The following is an 11,848-nucleotide window of genomic DNA, read 5'->3' on the forward strand; positions in this document are numbered from 1 at the left end:
CACACTCAGCCTAAAAACCATTCTCTTTTTTGGGAAGGACAGAGTCTCGTGCTGTTGCCCATGCTGGAATGCAATGGTGTGGTCTCGGCTCACTTCAACCTCCACCCCCCGGGTTCAAGCGATTCTCCTGCCTCAGCCTCCCAAGTAGCTGGGATTATAGGCACCTGCCACCATGCCCAGCTAATTTTTTTTTTTGTATTTTTAGTAGAGACAGGGTTTTACCATGTTGGTCAGGCTAATCTTAAACTCCTGACCTCAGGTGATCTGCCCTCCTTGGCCTCCCAACTAAAACCCATTTCCTAAGAAGATTTTGGGCCTGCCAAGGGGCACAAGCTAGACACACTTTTGCAAAGAGGTAGAATGCCCTTCTATTCAGGTATGAATTTTTATCAGGCTCCTCAATTTTTACTACTAAATGTTTACGACATATGGGTCATATATAACTGACAATAAAACAGCAGTACTCCTGGTATTTGTCAGAGTACAATCTCTTTTATTTTTTAATCTCCTTTTTAAAATTGTATTCAATTCTCTTGTTTTTTCTTCTTCCTTTTATCTTTGCTTTTCTATTCTTGTTTATATTATTTTTCATCTCAAGTGGAACTTGCTCAAAGAATACAATCTTCAACCCATTCCCATCCCCATATCTCTCAAAAGACCAATTTAAAGAAACAGTATTTACAGACTGGGATTCTGCAGAAGAAGGGTTAATATAGCAGGCCTAACTTCTTATCCTTTAACAAGTCTGCTTTAGCCACTGGCTGGCATCGGGGAACGAGGATTTTGAGAGATTTCCCATTTTCCTAGAAATGACAGAAGTGGCTTATTATGCCTAAATTATTTGTACAAACAGTACGGTTTATGCTGCTTTCTCCTTCTGGGAGTCCAGTTTTGACACATGCCAGGCAGAGGCTGCCTACATGACCATCCTGGGTATGGAGTTTCTAATGAGCTGTCCTGGTTGATAACATTTCACACATGCTGCCACAACTTCTGCTTTGAGGTCTGTGTCACTCTACTGGGGGAGGATCCTTGGAAGTTTGCTCCTGATTTCCCCCAGACTTCAACCCATGTGCTGTTTCCCTTTGCTGGTTTTTCTTTGTATTCTTCTGTTGAAATAAATCCTAGCCATGAATGTGACTATATGCCAAGTCCTGTGAGTCCTCCTAATCAATTACTGAACCTGAGGGTGTTCTTGGGAACCTCCAACACAGGGATACCTGAAGGAAATTATTTTAAATGTTCTAAATCTATTCCTGGATTAAAGCTGGCCAATGGATGGCTACAGGCCTAGGTCTTATTCTATTTGCCTCCAATAAAATTGTTTTTACTAAACCATACTTGAATAGCCTTTATTTTATATCCAAAGCTCTAAGAAACTTGTCACTGTTTTCAATAAGAATGTTCTAAAAATGCTTTTATTACTGTGTTCACTAAATGAGAAGAGGCAGAAGAAATGTCATTCTGGATTAAGAATCAGGGACAGGCCGGGCACGGTGGCTCATGCCTATAATTCCAGCACTCAGCAAGGCTGAGGGAGGCGGATCACTAGAGGTCAGGAGTTAGAGGCCAACCTGGACAACATGGTGAAACCCCATCTCTATAAAAAATATAAAAATTGGCCGGGCGTGGTGGCACTAGCCTGTAATCTTAGCTACTTGGGAGGCTGAGAATCGCTTGAACCTGGGAGGCAGAGGTTGCAGTGAGCCAAGATTGCGCCACTGCACTAAAGCCTGGGCGACAGAGTGAGACCCTGTCTCAAAAAAAAAAAAAAAGAAAAAAGAATCAGGGATACTTTTGCTTTTTCTGAATTTTTGCCAAACTAACTTTAACTTTGACCAAATTAATCTTTCCCTAACAGCATTTACCAAATGTGTATTTCAGTCTTAGGTAAGAAAATGGTAAAGACACACAAAGAACTTGGAAACTTTTCAAAGATAGTAAAGATTAATTTAGAAAAATAGAAGCTATTAGGAAAGGTTAACATCTAGAAAAGAGCGAATTTGGCCGGGCACGGTGGCTCACACCTGTCATCTCAACATTTTGGGAGGCCAAGGCAGGTGGATCACCTGAGGTCAGGAGTTCAAGACCAGCCTGACCAAAAGGGAGAAACTCCGTCTCTAATAAAAAATATAAAAATTAGACATGGTGGCGGGCACCTGTAATCTCAGCTATTTGTGAAGCTGAGACAAGATAATCGTTTGAACTCAGGAGGTGGAGGTTGCAGTGAGCAAGAATGTGCCATTGCACTCCAGCTTGGGCAACACAGCGAGACTCCGTCTCAAAAAAAAAAAAAAGAAAAGAGAGAGCTAATTTCACCCATAGTGTTACTATACAAATGGTAAGAATAATCAATAAGGTTAAAATATGGCTAAAGGCTCATTAAGAGTAACCTGAAGTCAGAGATTTATACTTAACGTGACAATATGGTGTGGTGAAAAAAACACATACTCTGAAATAAGACAAGCATGGTATGAATTGCATTCTTGCGTCTGTGTTAACTTGATCAACATACTTTGGCTTGCTGAATCTCAACGTTAGTAACTCTAAAATGAGGTTAATGACATCTGTCTGACACCTGAGACAAATACCTTTCTCCCTCTGATAGTGATGCTTATAATAATGGCTTATGTTTCTAGGAGAGACTTTAAAATTAACTTTTTCAGATAATTAGAAAGATTAGATAGTCAGGTTTCTAAGATTTTAGAATCTCACCTCTCTCCCAAGGTCCCAATTAAGGTAAAGGAATACAAATAATAACCATATATCTGAGGACAGAATGAGAGGAGCTATTAGTAGATGAAATCTCAGTAAATTTCTAGGAGGTGAAAAGTGGACAGAAGGGTGCTGTCTCAGGAAATGGAGAGAAAGCTGCAGGCTAGAATGTGAATGCAGACTATAGTAGAGGAGACGGCAGTTCTGCCCAGCAGACAATCCTAAGGGGCTCTGAAATAAAACTGTAGCAATAAGGAATGAGGGAAGGAGAAGTGGGGCTGAAAACAAGTCCCTGGCATAACTGCCCACTCATGTCTATGAGTCTTAAATCCACAGAGCTCCCAATCAGCAGCTTTTCTATTCCTTTTTTTTTTTTGAGATGGAGTCTGGCTCTGTCGCCCAGGCCAAGCTGGAGTGCAATGGCGCGATCTTGGCGCACTGCAACCTCTGCCTCTTGGGTTAAGGGATTCTCCTGCCTTAGCCTCTGGAGTAGCTGAGATTACTGGCATGTGCCACTACGCCTGGCTAATTTTTGTATTTTTAGTAGAGACAGGGTTTAACCATGTTGGCCAGGCTGGTCTCAAACACCTCAGGTGATCCACCCGCCTCGGCCTCCCAAAGTGCTGGGGTTACAGGCGTGAGCCACCGCACCCAGCCCCATATACATTTTTAAATGAAATTATTTGAGAACGTACTCCAGTAAAATGAGGCTAAAATCTAAAAAGGAAGCTATGAGATATAAAAAATGGTGTGTCCAGCCGGCCGCAGTAGCTCACTCCTATAATTCCAGAACTTTGGGAAACTGAAGTGGGCGGATCACCTGAGGTCAGGAGTTTGAGACCAGCCTGCCCAACATTGCAAAACCCCATTTCTACTAAAAATACAATAATTAGCCAGGCATGTTGGCGGGTGCCTGTAATGCCAGCTATTCGGGATGCTGAGGCAGGAGAATTGCTTGAACTTGGGAGGCGGAGGTTGCAGTGAGCCAGGATCACGCCATTGGACTCCAACCTGGGTGACAGAGTGAGACTCTGTCTCAAAAAAAAAAAAAAAAGTGGTGTGTCCATTGAAGAGATATCTCATGATGATAGCTATGAAGCTGATCAAGAAAGGAATCAGTCAAAATTAGAACATGAACTTGGCAGGTTGAAGAAAATATAATAATATCATTAAAGATTATAAAGGATGAAAAATATCAGGGACAGGGTAGAAAGTGGCCTGTTTCTTCCCCCCGCCCCTCCTCCAAAAAAATCAAACAGAAAGGCTACCAAAAATTCCAACAGAAATTAAAACCATATTTTAAAAGTCAAAGTCCAAATTTGAAACAAACTTAAATGTGTTATAATTTTGAGATAGTATGGCTGGGCGCAGTGGCCACACCTATAATCCCAGCACTGTGGGAGGTCGAGGAGGGTGGATTACCTGGGGTCAGGAGTTCAAGACCAGCCTAGTCAACATGGTGAAACCCTGTCTCTACCAAAAATACAAAAAGTAGCTGGGCGTGGTGGCACATGCTTGTAGTCCCAGCCACTGGAGAGGCTGAGGCAGGAGAATCGCTTGAACCTGGGAGGTGGAGGTTGCTGTGAGCCAAGATTGTGCCACTGCACTCCAGCCTGGGCAACAGAGTGAGACTCTATCTCGGAAAAAAAAAAAAAAAAAAAAAAATTTTTTTTGAGATAGTTCAGCAAGGAATGAGAAAGAAAATCCACTTGCCCTTGAATGATAAGGAAATTAGGACAGGGGAATGGAGTGCAGAATAACGCTTGGCTGTTCTGTGAATAATACTTATAAGACTATAAGTGCTCATTATCAGCTTATAAATTTTAAGTCTATAGACAAAGCATGATAAACTTAATTACAGTTATATAACAGAATGTAAATGCCTTCAAATTTGATAATATGAAAGTAAAGTTTCACCAGACCGAAGATGGGAAATGGAACAGGGAAGAGATAGAGGAATGACTGGGGAAGCTAATATCCCTATCTTCCCAAAAAGGTAAAGTTAATGCCGAAAGTTGATAGGATAACAAATAGAAACTTATGTACAATATTTAAGGTTACAAAGGTAACCAACAGAAGTAAAAATAGAGGGATTCAACTATCAAAAGTTGGGAGGTGCTAGCTGGGCACAGTGGCTCATGCCTATATTCCCAGCACTTTGGGAAACAGAGGTGGGTGGATCACTTGAGCCCAGGAGTTTGAAACCCCGTCTCTATAAAAAATACAAAAACTGGCCAGGTGCGGTGGCATGTGCCTGTGGTCCCAGCTACTAGGGAGGCTGAGATGGGAGGATCACTTGAGCTCCAGAGGTGGAGGCTGCAGTGAGCTGAGATTGAGCCACTGCACTCCAGCTTGGGCAACACAGGGTCCCTGAAAAGAAAACGAAAAGAAACAAAAAGAAGAAAGAAAAGAAAAGGAAAGAAAAGAAAAGGAAAGAAAAGAAAAAGTTGGGAGGCAGTGAGGAAGGGGTGGTGTGAGATTCCGCATGACCTTTATTCTCTTGGAAAAATAAGGATAAGCTTCCCTAGTCATTTCTCTGTCTCTCCTGTCAGTGGAAAGTCTAAACATGTTGTTTAAAATTACAGAAGTCCATCATTAAAGAACTAAAACAAAAAATGATTAAATAATTAATGGGGGCCGGGCCCAGTGGCTCATGCCTGTAATTCCAGCACTTTGGGAGGCCGAGGCAGGCAGATCGCCTGAGCTCCGCAGTTTGACACCGCCCCGGGCAACATGGTGAAACCCCATATCTCCTAAAATACAAAAAATTAGCAGGGTGTGGTGGCATGCACCTGTAATCCCATCTACTCGGGAGGCTGAGGCAGGAGGTTGAAGTGAGCTGTGATGGTGCCACTGCACTCCAGCTTGGGCTGCAGAGTGACACTCCATCTCAAAAAAAAAAAAAAAAAAAAAAAAAAAAAAGGCCGGGTGTGGTGGCTCACGCCAGTAATCCCAGCACTTTGGGAGGCCGAGGCAGGCGGATCACGAAGTCAGGAGATCAAGACCATCCTGGCTAACACGGTGAAACCCCGTCTCTACTAAAAATACAAAAAATCAGCCAGGCGTGGGGGCGGGCGCCTGTAGTCCCAGCTACTCGGGAGGCGGACACAGAACAGCGTGAAGTCGTGAGGCGGAGGGAGACCCCGCCACTGCACTTCAGCCTGGGCGAGAGCGAGACTCCATCTCAAAAAAAAAAAAAAAAAAAAAGGGAACAGACACAAGGATGGGGGGGGGGAGAGAGAGAGAGAGACAGAGAGAGAGAGAGAGAGAGAGAGAGAGAGAGAGAGAGAGAGAGAGAGAGACACGAGAGACCAGTACTTTTCTTTATAGCCCCCTATACAATTATTTTAATAACTGCACACAGGTATTTTCTTTGATAAAATCTTATTAATAAATTTCATCTGAGCTGGTTTAGAATAGCTCTACCTAGTGATTAAGAGTAAATGGTATACAAATTATGAAGGACTTTTCTATTTTCAGATTGAATCATGTAGAAATTAACTTGCCCAGGCTGGTCTCAAACTCCTGAACTCAAGCTATCCTCCTGTATCGGCCTCCCAAAGTGCTAGGATTACAGGCATGAGCCACCATGCCCGGTTATCTGTATGACATTAACATCATCACTATGCTCCCTTCAAATGTCCTTAAAATGAAAATGTAAATTTCCTTAAAATGTAAATTCAAATGGAAGGGGAGGGCAGATGGGTATCATTCGAAAGATATATCCACACTTATCAAGAATGAATAAATACATATGTAGGTGTATATATTATGCATATATTATATATGCACATTATGTTATATAATGTATACATATATGTATACATAATACATTATGTATATATCACATATGCAACATATATGTATTAATATGTATATTATATATGTACATATATACATATTGTATAATATATATGTACACATATATGTATGTGTGTATATATATTTTTTGCAGACAAGGTCCTGCTCTGTTGCACAGGCTGGAGTGCAGTGGTACTATCACAGTTCATTGCAGCCTTAAATTCTTGGGCTCAAGTGATCCTCCCACCTTAGCCCCCCAAGTAGCTAGGACTACAGGTACGCGCCACCAAGCTCGGCTAATTTTTTTAAATTTTCAGTAGAGATGAGGCCTTGCTATGTTGCCCTGGCTGGTTTCAAACTCCGGAGCTCAAGCAATCCTATTGCCTCAGTCTCTCAAAGTGCTGGGATTACAGAGGTGGGCCACAGCACCCAGACTATCAGAAACATTTAACACTATAATTTAACACTATATATGTGTGTGTGTGCATACACACACACACACAACAAAGCAATATTTCTAGTGGACAGATATAGAAACAGCTTTATTGGCGGGACGCGGTGGCTCAGCCTGTAATCCCAGCACTTTGGGAGCCCGAGGCTAGTGGATCACCTGAGGTCAGGAGTTCGAGACCGGCCTGACCAACACGGTGAAACCCCGTCTCTACTGAAAATACAAAAATTAACCGGGTGTGGTGAGGGGTGCCTGTAATGCCAGCTACTCGGGAGGCTGAGGCAGGAGAACTGCTTGTACCCAGGAGGCTGAGGTTGCAGTGAGCGGAGATGGAGCCATTGCATTCCAGCCTGGGCCACAAGGGCGAAACTCCATTTCAAAAAATAAAATAAAAATCAAGAGAGAAAATAATAAACCCAGCAAACATTTATGGCAAACTTTCTACGTGTCAGGCACTGTGCTAAATGCTTCATGAGCAGCTCACAAGTATTATCATCTCTGTTTTACAGATCAGGAAATTAAGGTGCAGGGAGGTTAAATGCCCAAAGTCACACTGGTAAGTGGTAGGGACTAATTAAATCTGTTCCAAAGCCTGTGCTCTAAAAACCAGAGTAAACTTCCTCCATTTCTAGGGCCACAACCATAAACACTGCATTCCAGCCAAAACACCTCTAAGAAATCTGATTAAAAAGTAGGGGACAGATTTGACCAGTTTAGCACTGTACCTAAAGGCTGAATTCACAGGCTTCTAGGCCGGTGATCAAATTTGGTTTCTTCCTTAACTCTCAGAGACAAGAAACAGTCCTGGGTGTCTTCAGAAAGGTATGAGTGTCAATGAAGAATTGTCTTAACGTCGCATATACGTATTGGAACATGCTTCTACTTGAACAGATATTACAATAAGAAAAGGGCAGATTCCAACGGCTTTTTCTTCGAGGAAAGTCAAGTTAAAGTATGTTAGGATACAGGAGAAGGCTGGGCAGAGAGGTTAGTTCCCTATTTCCTGAGAGCTATGAACAATTTTACCTACCCAATGCCCTTCCCTCGAACTCTCTTCCTTACCCCCAACCCCCAACCCCCAACCCCCAACCCCCATCTCCGGCGCCCATATCCCCTGCAGTCACTCAAAAAACCTTTTTGGAAAACAAAAAGACAATGAGCTCTTCGTTTAGGCCGATTCTGGGAGCCATCTGTATCTTGTGTCCTTACGAGGACTTGACCTGCTGCCTGTCAGCCCGAGGTGCGCGGCGGCTGGGGAGAGCGGGGAGTTCAGCACCGGAGTCGGCCACCACTCTGCCTGAGCAGGACAAACCGGCACCCAGCCCTAGGTTCCCCACCTGGAAGCCCTGGGGTGTGGGGAGAAAGGGGAAAGCAGGAGCTCGCCTCTCTCGCCCGGCAACTCCGCTTCAGCGTCTCCCCGCCAGGCCCAAACCTATTCTGCTCTCGGGCTGCGGCGCCTCATTGCGGGAGTCGAGGACGCGGGTTAAAAAGGGGGCCCGTGGAGGGTGAGGGTGAGCCCGGGATGGCCGCTCCGACGAAGGCCCGGGCCTGGGGAGATGGAATCGGTGGCAGAGCGAGGAGGGACTGGCCCCGGCGGCTCACCAGGCACCCCGCCAGGGAGGTACCTGTTCCTGGAGTTAGCAAGTAGCCCCGACCGTCTTGGCTCCGCCTCCTCAGTTTTACGGCCGCGCCGCCGCCAGGCCGGTTGCTGGGAGGGGAGTACGCAACGTGCCATGCGCAGTCGGGCGACCAGGAGGGCGGATAGAGCGCTCCGCCCCGCCCCGCCCCGCCCCTCCCCTCCCCTCCCCTCCCCTCCCCTCCCCTCCCCTCCCTGCGGGGAAGCCCCGCCCTTCCGAGGGGCCCCGGGTGCGGCCGGCCCCAGCAGCTGTAGCGCTGAGAGTTCTCACCTCTGGTGGTCTTTTCCGTCGCGCGGCGCTTCCGCCTAGAGCCTCCGCCGCCGCAGCAGGAGGGGGAAGCAGGTGGCTTCAACAATGAAAGACCAGAGAAAGGCAAACTTGGCTGTTCCTGAGAATTGTTTTTTTCTCATTTCATGTGGTAGGACTTCTATGGGAAAACCTGCCTCGCACTTTTCTCAAATGCCCCTCACTTTGGCCTTTCGGGCACCAGACAACAAGCTGCAAAGGGGGAAGTCTATCCGTTCTTTGCTCCCCACTATTTGTAAAACGAGGAAAATAGCTCAACTAATGAAAACGATCATCTTGTCCCCTCTGTATCTTGCCCCCACCCCGGAAGCCTTCCTCATCCACAGCTGAAGCCGTTTGTGGAAACCTATCAGGTTTATCCAAGCCAGGTTATGCAGAGCTTGAGAAATGAGGAAGTGATGGACTAAGCCCCACTCCTGTGAGACTAGGTTTTTCAGTGACTTACTTAACCCCGCGTGCGCAGGAGAGGGTGTCCAAAACGCGGATATATACCATCAGGTAATGAACACTCGCTCTTCGCAGCTCTGAGCCTTAACACAGATTTAGACTGTCCTAACTTCCAAGACTGGGGAAGTTTAGCTACATCCAAATAGGGACTGATAGAAATATGCTCCTGGAAGGCCGGGCGCGGTGGCTCACGCCTGTAATCCCAGCACTTTGGGAGGCCGAGGCGGGTGGATCACGAGGTCAGGAGATCAAGACCATCCTGGCTAACACGGTGAAACCCCGTCTCTACTAAAAATACAAAAAAATTAGCCGGGCGTGGTGGCGTGCGCCTGTAGTTCCAGCTACTCAGGAGGCTGAGGCAGGAGAATGGCCTGAACCTGGGAGGCGGAGCTTGCAGTGAGCAGAGATCTTGCCACTACACTCCAGCCTGGGCGACAGTGAGACTCCGCCTCAAAAAAAAAAAAAAAGAGAAAAAGAAAAATATGCCCCTGGAATTGTGGGACCTGTATGCACATGAAGTCTCATTTGATCTTACATATATCACCTTTTTTTTTTTTTTTTTTTTTGGTGGTGGGGGGATGGAGTATCGCTCTGTCGCCCAGACTGGAATGCAGTGACGTGATTTGGGCTCACTGCAAACTCTGCCTCCTGGGCTCAAGCAATTCTCTTGTCTCAGCCTCCAAAGTCGCTGGGACTACAGGCGCATGCCACCATGCCCGGCTGATTTTTGTATTTTTGGCAGAGATGAGGTTTCACCATATTGGTCAGGCTGGTCTTGAAATCCTGACCTCAGGTGATCCACCAGCCTTGGCCTCCCAAAGTGCTGGGATTACAGGCCTGAGCCACATCACTTTGATTTTATCGAGTGCTTTGACATTGCTAAGGGCTACCCTCACATGCTCTCATTCTCAAAAATAAGATGCCACTCTCAGAAGCAAACTTGGTAAACTCACAAAGCAACACAGTATAAACAGAGAAGTAAAATTTCTATCAGTGTTCTACTGAAGGGTCTTTCACATGTGGTCTTTTGGAGCGGAGTGTTAGAGAAGACTGCCTGAAAAGATGCTAAACTTCTTGCCATTACAAATGGGCAGAGAAAACATTGTTATTGTCTCCTAACTATTCTGTTTTAGCAGTCTGTAACAGAAGACACTCCTATGGGTATAACCCTTCTCTTTTTTTTGAGATGGAGTCTCACTGTATCGCCCAGGCTGGAGTGCAGTGGTGCAATCTTGGTTCACTGCAACCTCTGCCTCCTGGGTTCAAGCGATTCTCCTGCCTCAGCCTCCTGAGTAGCTGGGATTACAGGTTTGTGCCACCGCACCCGGTTTTTTAATTTTTAGTAGAGATGGGGGATTTGCCATATCGGCCAGGCTGATCTTGAACTCCTGACCTCATGTGATCTGCCTGCCTCGGTGTCCCAAAGTGTGGGGATTACAGGCGTGAGCTACGGCGCGTGGCCTCTAGTCTCTCTTATATCCTTTCACATCATTCAAAATGAGAGGAGGCAGGAATGGTAAGGAATGAGAACCTGGGAGGATAAAGTATGCTATTTCACCTTTTCCTGCCAAATCCACTGGATTCTTGTACAACACAATTCTAAACAATCTTCACATTGCCAATTCCTATTGAATGGGTGGAATAAGAAATCAATATTTTTCTTTGGTCTAAATTCCATCTAAAGAAAGTTGTTAGGGCTGGGCGCGGTGGCTCACGCCAGTAATCCCAGCACTTTGGGAGGCCAAGGTGGGTGGACCACAAGGTCAGGAGATCAAGACCATCCTGGCTAACATGGTGAAATCCAGTCTCTACTAAAAATACAAAAAATTAGCAGGGCATGGTGGCACGCGCCTGTAGTGCCAGCTACTCGGGAGGCTGAGGTAGGAGAATCGCTTGAACTTGGGAGATAGAAGTTGCAGTGAGCCAAAATTGTGTCACTGCACTCCAGCCTGGGTGACACAGTGAGACTCTGACTCAAAAAAAAAAAAAAAAAAAAAAAAAGGAGTTTCACATCTGGTCTTTACAGGGAAAGGTTTCCTATTACTAAGGAAACAGAATCATAAGCTACTCCCCTCTTCCTCAAAAAATACCCTATCAATTTTTGCAGATAAAGAACTCTGAAAGAATCTGCTTGGTTTCCATTGGGAGAAAGAAAAGCAAAAGAGGGTAAAGCAAGAATGCATCACTTGGAGACCAATCCTAGATGATGCCTTATACTTGCAAAGTGCTTAAACAGTTTACAAAACAATCTTACATATATAATATTATCTCTTAGTGTTCAACTACCTGTGAAGTAGGCTGAGTATATAATTAGTATCTTCACTTCACATTAGGTTAATAACTTGCCCAAAGTTAAAGGATTAGTAATTAGTTCTGCTGGCACTAAAAGCCAGGTCTTTGTCTTACAGTCCAGTACTTATTTTCGCATTGCTAAACATCCAGGCAATGCAAACGAGATTGGAGACTTAGTGGTTTTCCAGTGTGTGACACT

At 45.1% G+C, this 11,848-nt stretch overlaps 1 protein-coding gene across 20 annotated transcripts in view; it reads right to left on the bottom strand.

Annotated features, from left to right (window-relative positions):
- LOC105483035 (STE20 related adaptor alpha) overlaps positions 1-8,745 on the bottom strand; it is a 38,325-nt gene extending 29,580 nt beyond the window's left edge. For 6 of the 20 annotated variants that reach the window (XM_071083408.1, XM_071083412.1, XM_071083419.1 and 3 more), the window contains exon 1: positions 8,593-8,745. The gene's annotated coding sequence lies outside the window, so the exon portion shown is untranslated. Of the gene's footprint in view, positions 1-7,692; positions 8,005-8,350; positions 8,534-8,556 lie in introns of those variants that run through there. The other 14 variants (XM_071083416.1, XM_011743579.3, XM_071083413.1 and 11 more) reach the window with 8 other exon arrangements.
- Positions 8,746-11,848: the final 3,103 nt, after the last annotated feature.

Source organism: Macaca nemestrina, chromosome 17, assembly GCF_043159975.1.
Source record: "Macaca nemestrina isolate mMacNem1 chromosome 17, mMacNem.hap1, whole genome shotgun sequence".
NCBI lineage: Eukaryota > Metazoa > Chordata > Mammalia > Primates > Cercopithecidae > Macaca > Macaca nemestrina.